Below are 9,930 nucleotides of genomic sequence, written 5' to 3'. Positions count from 1 at the left end.
TCCAAATTCTTTACAATAGACACAAACATTCCCTGATCCCGGACAAATTGCGCCAAAGTGATGTCGACCACATTTGTTGCACCAAGGTGGAGAGTTCATTGGTTGCCTCCTAGGTGCAGTTGCAGTAGCACTCTTCAGTCCTTGCAAACTAGGTCCTCGGTAGCCAATAGGTGGAGTGTATGGCTTCTTATTATTATAAAACATCTTCCCTTTTCCTCTTCCTTGCATCTGGTTCCGATGAGGTCCACCATTTCTCTGGGGATTCACATTCGTCAAAGCAACATCCCTTGCCTTCATGTCATCTTCACACATTCTACACTGGTTGATCAGGGTTGGAAAGTCATTGTTTTCTTGATGGCCGAACATCATCTTCAACTCCGGCTTCAACCCAATTTTAAACTTTGCACACTTTGATCTTCCATCTAGATCATAATAAGGGCAATACTTGGCCAATTCCTCAAACTTGGTAGCATATTCCCCCACTGTCATGTTCCTTTGCTCCAACCGCAAAAATTCTAGCTCCTTCTTCCTCTTAAGATCTGTAGGAAAATACTTTTGGAGAAACTTCCCCTTGAAAGCTTCCTAGGTAACTGCCTGTTCTTCTGCCTCCATCTGTCGCCTAGTACATTCCCACTAGTTCTCAGCCTCCTTAATCATCATATAAGAAGCATAAGTCACCTTTTGTTCATCATTGCAACCTAGAGCTCGAAAGATATTTTCCAGTTCTTGAATCCAATCATTAGCACTATCAGGAGCGAATCCACCCTGAAATTAACTTGGAATGCGCTTACAGAACTCATCCAGTCCATGATATTTAGCTGGTCCTTGTGGTGGAATTGGATGTTGATTAGGATTCTAGTTGACATTTTGATATAGATTCTGCAAATTCTCAGTCATATTTTGCAGAATAGCTGCCTTTTGAACCAATAAATCATTATGACCAAGACCACATCACGACATAATCAACCTACACTCAAAGTAAATCAGAACGAAAAGTTCATAATAATTGAATTTCACTCTCACGTAATTACAAACAAACAAACAATACACAAACAAAGTCATACAAGAAGCATGTAAGGTCATGCCCTAAGCCGTAGGACTGACCTTAGCTCTGATACCACTAAATGTAACACTCCAATTTTCATATAGGTAAATATATAATTTCAAGGTACAATAAATCATTATGACCACGACCACGTCACGACATAATCAACCTGCACTCAAAGTACATCAGAACCAAAATTTCATAATAATTGTATTTCATTCTCATGTAATTACAAACAAACAAACAATACACAAACAAAGTCATACAAGAAGCATGTAAGGCCATGCCCTAAGTCGTAGGAATGACCTTAGCTCTGATACCACTAAATGTAACACCCCAATTTGCATATAGGTAAATATATAATTTCAAGGTACGATTTACTAAACAATATTGAAGATAAAGGAAATTTTTTAGAGAGGTTTTATGATTATTCCTAATCCTTAAAAAAATGTGTAATAAGTAAAGTCCATCAGTATAGTAAATCAGAGTCTCCCATGTTAATATTAAATATTGTCTTTTGTAATAAAATCAACAAAATGTTAAGACCCCAAGAAAATGTGGATGTATCTACATCTAATCCTACCAGAGCATAAGGGTACTAACACAATTACACAAAATGAAACTAGAGGACTTTGTGAGTCATAGGTAAACTATACTACTTTAAATCTTCAACAAGCTACTCAGCTGCTTCACCTACAATTCGGTTATACATACAAACAAACAAACAACAAAGAGTGAGTAAGACATTAAATCATGCAAAAGCGACAACGTGGATTTATAAAGAATCATAACATTAGAGCGACACAGAACAATTGCAATGCCATAATTAGACAATATACACAACAATTATTATCTTTACTCATAAAAAATATGCGCAATGATGAATGATGTTAGTATATTAGGTACTGAGATGTATACACCACTATTAAGTGATCTCTCATGCCATGCTCATGCAATTCCACCAACCAAATCACCATCAAATGCCTGAAGGCCAAGATCCTAGTGGGAAATCAACTAGGAGTATAGATTTCCTTAACAACGGCAAGTAACAATAACTATTGTTTTCCAGTACTTCTATGAGAAGTGCTTACGTGGTCAGCCCAGTCCGTTTCAGGAATCCTCTCTACCGATCACGATATGCGCAAGGGGATGTCAGAGACCGCTTAGTTTGCATGTAGGACTATCCTGGTCATACGGTTTATAAGACCGGACCCTCATTGGATCATCCCACCTAAGTAATCCCTCAAGGCTTCTTGATGATTCACCACCAATGCCGCCCCTATCCAATTCCCAATGATATTGTTATCATCGTATCTTTCCATTTTCTCCAACTCCAACTAAAATTGTAACGATGTATGCACACTGATCAAAGTTAGTCCACTAAGTCTTTTTATAAATATTGTTTCAATTTCAATTTCCAATAACATCACCTAAGTTAGTGGTCTCAGCATAATGCAATTTTTTATCATATAGATGTTCTCAGGACGAGCTCAAGACATAACTTAGTGATCAAAATAAATGGGAAATATCCCAAGGTCACTACACTTTCAATTGTGTGAATAGCCATACGCTCTCAAGTAATTGCAATTAATTCTCCTTCACATATGAATTTAGTTGTGATCACTATCACTATGATAAGTCAACATAGACATTCATTACTAATTATAGTAATCTAATAATAGTATAAAGTCATATCAGTAAGTCATCATTGTCAAACATATAATCGTTGAATCAAGACACAATATTTTAATATTCATGACTAAAATGATTTAATGAGGAAGTCCATAACAATTAAGACAATTGACCCTTGATTAATCATTTTAGTCTAACGATCCTCCAACTAGTGAGTATCATCGGAGACCACAATGCTATATTCTAATACCACTATGTCTAATGCTTCTCCCTCACCTGGGTCTACGTAAGCTCCTTTGTCTAGCAAATACACTAGTTCCCCGTTGTCTCCTTCAACCTTAGGATCTTTTCTCATACACATGCCAATAAGAATCAAAGCAACAAATTAGATTCTACTCTACTTAAAACTAACAACTAGTCTATTACTGATAAAAAATTTATAACTCCACAAGCACACACAATTTATATCTAATTGACTTGTAACTTTTATTCAAGGCCCCAAATTTGAAAACATATTAATTATTACTCAAATTATAAGAAGACACCAAAGATTGACAGTAATGTGCGCACAAATTCTACACTTGCACTTGAGATATTTGCTTTGGTTATAAAATTTTTAAACAAGAACTTATGTAACATGAGTAACAATGGGTAACAATAGCAATGTCCTAAAGGGTATAAGTTTTCCATCCTCCAAACAGAAAATTCTATGTTTCTATAAGAGTTACCTATTCCATAATAAGGTGAGTTTTTGCATTATCCATCATATATTATTATGCTATTTTTAGAATTGCTTCATGTACTTAGTTGTTTTATAAAGCATAATGTAATTGTGATAAAGGGATACACCAAATGCAACACATAGATGAAAAGTAATTGCTATAGTTGGACAATTAAGTGCTTTTATGTGTTAATATATATATATATATATATATATATGAATGAAAAAACATTAACTTCAAAGGGTAGATAAACTGAAAAACTAGAGTTTGAGATAAAAGGTATGTAACAGGGCTTCTTTCCATATACCAGAAGAACAAAACCAAAAGTACAGAGAATTTAAACGTAACCCCAAAAATTGGCTAAAAGTGTAGAGAATTTTATTACAGTGATTTACAGCAAATGGAGTTGCACAATTCATCTCATCTTATACATAATAACTGAAGAATTCAAGCAAAATTATGAGAAAGAGAGTATACCTGATTTGCTTTTCTTTCTCTCTATTTTTCTGATGCAGTTAGAGGTCAATTAGAAAGTGCAGTTTTTCTCTTCCTCTCCCCACTCAACACATGTGTTTGTAATTATTAATTAGGTCAAAGTTCTATTTATACTATTATAATATCTTATCTTACCAAAATAATAAAATTCAGTTTTATCACCAAGTAACTAGAATAAATCAGATAATCACAAGAGAATAACCATGTAGCCTATCTAGATAATTTTGTTAGTGATAACTATGATAAAGATTAACTAAATAATTATGGGTTGGCTATTAACAAATATATCTATTTGCAAATTAGTTGGAAAATTTGTGGTGTTACAATCCTTCTCCTCTAATAAGAATTTTTGTTCTCAAAAATTAAACATACCTTGGTTAAACAAATGGGGGTAAGCGTCCAAGATGTTACTTTCCACTTTCCAAGTAGCATCTCTATCATCAGTTTGACTCCAATCTACTTTCACTAAAGGAATCTCCTTTGCTCTTAGTTCCTTCGTGCTACTATCAACAATCCTCACAAGTAAGGTATTAAAAGTGAAGTTTTCTTTCAATTTTATTGACTCAGGCTCTAAGATATATGATGGGTCATAAATATATTTCCTCAATTGTAAGACATGGAAAACATTATGGAGGTTTGATAAAAATAGTGGTAAAGCTACTTGATAAACTACATGACCAATCCTCTTTAAAATCTGATAAGGTCCAATAAATCTTGGGGTAAGCTTGAGGGATTTCAAGACTCTGCCAATCCCTGTAGTCGGGACTACTCTCATAAAGACATGATCCCCTTCTTCAAATTATACGGGCTTCCTCCTATTGCCATAGTAACTCTTTTGTCGACTCTGAGCTATCCTCATGTTTTCTCTTATCATTTTAATCTTCTCCGTTGTTTCTAGAACCACATCAGGTCCCAACACCAAATTTACTCCTATCTCAAATCAACATATTGGAGTTCTACACTTTCTACCATATAAAGCTTTGTAAGGTGTCATGCTAATACTTGAATGTAAACTATTATTATATGTAAATTCAATCAAAGGCAAATTCATATCCCAACTTCCGAGTTGTTCGAGCACACGTGCTCTATAGGCCCCACTTGTAATCCCCATGGTATTTGGGTTTCCTCTCTTTGTGATTGGATGCAATATGGGCACCTTATAAGCAGACCCTATAAGATGTTTCATATAAAGGCCTTATATCCCTAACCTAGGGTTAGGGTCTTAGATAACCCACAAAACCTATTAAGTATACCACATCTATGATATTGAATGCATACATACATATACACATATATGCATCCAAAAATATATTATTTGTACATTCATTCAATTGTGTATTCATTCAAGAATCAAAACTTCATTGATTGACTTATGCATTTATTCATTGCATTCAAAAACTTTTTGTGCATTCATTCAAAAACAAATTCATGTTATGAGACATTCTTTTTGTATTTAATACTTTAAGTAGTCTACATTTGATGTAAAATCTTTGTAATATTATATTTTGTCAACTAATTAGTCATGAAATAAATGTTAATGCATTTCTCTAATAATGAAGGGTCTAAGTAAAAAGTGTGAAGATAATGCCATCATCGATTAGCATCCTTGGGAAAGTTCATCAAAGTATTTGATTATTGTTTAGAGGAACTAAATGTGTGGTTTTGTTTCTGTATTGTGGAGTTTTAATAAAGGGCATTGCCCCCTCTTATGTATATGCACTTGCTTTCATGCATTGTAATTTTGAGTGTGTGGAAGACAAAGCAATATATAAAATAATAATAAATATATAGTCTTTCAAACTTGGAACAAGTCCCTCTTTATTTTGTGATGCTGAGTGAGAGTCTATTTTGTCATTATTTAACTAGTTGAAGGGTGAACATAGTCTTAATTCATCAATAAAAATAAAAATGATGTTGGTGGATATGATATCGAATATGAAGGTCATTTAATTGTAATAATAATTGTTTTAAATAATGGTTACGATGGGTTGCGATTATGTAGAATTTTCCATCATAGCAGAAAGATTATGGGAAATGTAACAAATATGGTCATAATGGTGTTGATGATAATTTGTGTATACTCTAAAACCATGATATAACAACCACAATTACAGGGTACAACTTTAAACATTTTTGGGGTCATTTAAGTAGCTCTAAAATGCGATATTGTCAAGATTAATGTGAAATTACCATTCCTATTATGAGATAATACACACACAAGACACTAACTAATAGTTTAAAGATAATACATATGATTGTAAAGCAGAACTGCTAAGGCCTCTTGGGAAGGTATCCCCTCAAACTATAAGTAATATCATAAATAAAGTTGGCACCAATTTATAAATAAATATCCAAGGTCAAGGTACAATTTTTTTTGAAACTTTCTAATTTATAAAATTTTCATGTTGAGTTATGCTAATTACTAATATTTAATTTAAAGCTTCAAGAAGTAACATGAAAAAAGCCAATAAAATGGTTTTTTTATGTTTAAGAAGCTGAAGATAATTCTTTTTTTCTAATCTTACCCTTTACTTAAATTTAGAGTTAGGTTTTAAACATATAGTGGGAGATGCAACTAATGAAAGAGCTTTCCGAAATATGAATATTACCATTAATCATATACAAAATCACATAAGAGATGAATGATCAAATGAATGTTTTATTAATTATATATACATTGATATTATTCATATTATTTAAAGTGATAACAACGTTGGATATTTCCAAACCATGCAAAATTCATAGGATCAATTATGAAATCTATTCTAGATTTTATTCTATATTAAACTTTCATTACCGTGGCACATTGTTATTATTGTATAATATTTTATAGACTTTAATTATAGTAAGGGTTGTGTGCCTCTTACACTAACCGTAGTAGTTATCATGTTCTTTATAAAACTTATTATATTTGTAAGGAAATTTCTAATCTGTGCCATGTGGAACATGTTAAGGAATAGAACTTATTACCCATTATTTAATAAACTGAGGTAGCATACTAGAGGAACGTATCTGTCCATTTTTATTTGTCTGTTCATTTATTATTTATATTATGTCATGTTAATTGTAACATCCCATTTTTGCAACTTCAAAATTAGGACTTCATTATAAAAATATGATGAAAATTTAAATAAAATTAAAGGCAACCAGTTAGAAAATCAGTGTGAATTTAAAATTTCTTTTCATTAACATGTTCAAGATGCGGAAATATTCAATATTATCATTACTCAAAAACAAGGTATCACCTTCAACTTGAAAACCATGATTTATATAATTATCTATTTGTTTAAGTATATAGCTTTACAAAATCATTAATCTTAATCTTGACATAATGATTATAAAAGACATCATGTATGCGAAAAGAATCACTCTTAAATATTTTTCATAAAATATAACTTATACAAAATTAGTTCAAAAGATCAAGGGTATTCCTAAATCAGAGCCAATAATCCCAATATAAACAAGATACTTAACTATATATCCGCTAAGTTCTTCTTTCCTATATTTCCATCAATGGATATCCATAGAGCAACTGCAACAAACCTGGACATGCACATAGTATAGACAAAAGAAAAGACAAAGTAAAGGGAGTAAGAACCAACTACGACAACCGCAACGTGGAATTACATAGAGAAATAAAATTAAAGTGAGACACCCTATAACAACACCCTAAACAAACAATGTCAAACATATGCAAATGATGCATGAAGTTAGTGTCTTATACAAGAGGATATTCACATCCACAATTACAATATGCAATTCACCAACCAATCACCACCAAAATTACAATACCCGAAGGCCAAGATCCTACTGGGAAAGCAACCAGGAGTATAGATATCCTTAACAACGGAAAGTAACAATATCAATTGTTTTCCAATTACCTCTATCTGAGGTGCTTACGTGGTAAGCCCAGCCCATTTTAGGATTCCTCTCTACCAATCCGAAATACACAAGGGGGTGTCAGAGACCACTTAGTTTGCATGTAGGACTATCTTGGTCATACGGGTAATGAACCCGAAACCCTCACTGTAATGTCTCACCTAAGAAATCCCTCAAGGCTTCTTAACGAATCACCGTCATTGCCGCCCCTATCCAAATCCCAATGATATTTCTATCATCGTGTCTTTCCATTTTCTCCAACTTCAACTAGAAGAATGCAATATATGCACAATAACCAAAGTTAGCTCATTAAATCTTTTCAACAAGGTTTTACCTATTGTTTTATTTCAACAAACATCACCTAAGTTAGTCGTCTCAGCCCCAATGCATTTCTATCAGGCCAAGTCCAATAGACGAGCTCAAGACGCTAACTTAGTATCCAAGATCAATGTGTAAAACCTTAATTTCAAACTTATGTATTTTCCATATTAATATTATAACTAACATGTATATTTCTCATTAAATACAATAATCAAGTTATATATTTTGAAACCAATACAATAATAAACTTAATTATATTTTCCCATATCAATACAACAATCACGTATATATATTTTCATTTCAATATCACTATACAACAATCAATACCATAACCATTATAATTGAGATATCTCTAAATTACAAACTTGTCACAAACATTCAGCACATAAAACAATTATTAATTTATCATAATACTCACATGCATTCAAACATAATTATTTAAAAACCTTCCATGACGATGTAATACCATAAGCGAGTACCTCGCATTATGTTACACACAAAAATGAATTCATACATATATATTTCGAGCATAATCAAATATCTAAGACTCTATACATCGTCATGAAAAAGATTAAGGACTCTTACATTGAAACAAGTTTCCATGGGAGTTCCTAATCTACAAGACTCTCCGACTTTTGAGGGAATCGGAGAGGAAAAACTTTAATGAAATACTCTAAGACCACAATGGTCTTCTCCCTTACCTTAGGCGCTTTATCTCGCCACTTCAACATTGTTTCACCATCACGAACGTTATCATTAGCATCCACTTGACCCAAGTGTCAACACTTCATCAAGCAAAAACAAATGCAAACAAATTGAAACACTTTAACGCATTACAACTTAATCATAAAATAGATATAAAACAATGATAAACCTTTATAAAAAGTCAATTTCATTTATAAAAGATATTGTAATATTCCAAAGCTGTCAAAAGAATAACCAAAGTAAATATAGTAATAATTTAGAATAGTTTTATAGGTTGCAACATAACTCAGTCTGATACTATAATTAGCCAAATTTATATTTTTTCTTTTTAAAACAACCGTATATAACATTTTATGTTTTTGTGTAGCAAAAATATTTTACTCTTCACAGAAGAAGACCTACATGCACATATAGAATATGTATAGATTTACCATAAAGTATAGTAAATGACAATTAAATCTAAACAGAATAAAGACTGAATCATTTATAATGAAGAAATGAATGTAGTTTTTTTCATCATCCAATAGTAATACACGTGGTTTATTTTTTTTTAAAAGATTCCAAAGGCAACAAAACCAAATTGGGACTTAGCTTCTATACTTATAACATGATACAATTTTGCAATACAAAAGGAATGAGCAGTTCATTTTAGAATGACAGTCGCGTGTAACATTAATTGTGACTTCTATGAACAAAGTAAGACTAATATAAAATTTCATGCCATAATTTTAACTATGGAAGATAAATATTATTTCGAGTTAAGATAGACATCAAGTTTGTCCAGAACGCATTTCAAATTATTTTTCACTCCGAATTCTGTGTTTCGAAGTTCTAACCATAAACCGAAATCGGGAGATTTTTATTATTCGACCGGGTATTAGCCGACAATACTTGGGAATGGTTTAATCGAAAATGTGTCATCGAAAAGGTCACATCATTTTTTGTTTGTTAAACAAGCAAAAGTACATATCCTCTTACATTAAATTTACTTACTTTGCATTAAATTTACTTACTTTGCATTAAATTTTATGATTTGATGAGGGTGAGACTCTCCTATGAATACTTCACCCCATTCTCTCATTTTTACACTAAATTTCCTATACAAACTAAGGTAGTCTTTTATTTTCTCTT

Source organism: Lupinus angustifolius, unplaced genomic scaffold, assembly GCF_001865875.1.
Source record: "Lupinus angustifolius cultivar Tanjil unplaced genomic scaffold, LupAngTanjil_v1.0 Scaffold_481, whole genome shotgun sequence".
NCBI classification, from domain to species: Eukaryota; Viridiplantae; Streptophyta; class Magnoliopsida; order Fabales; family Fabaceae; genus Lupinus; species Lupinus angustifolius.
Note: the sequence above shows the minus strand (reverse complement) of the source record.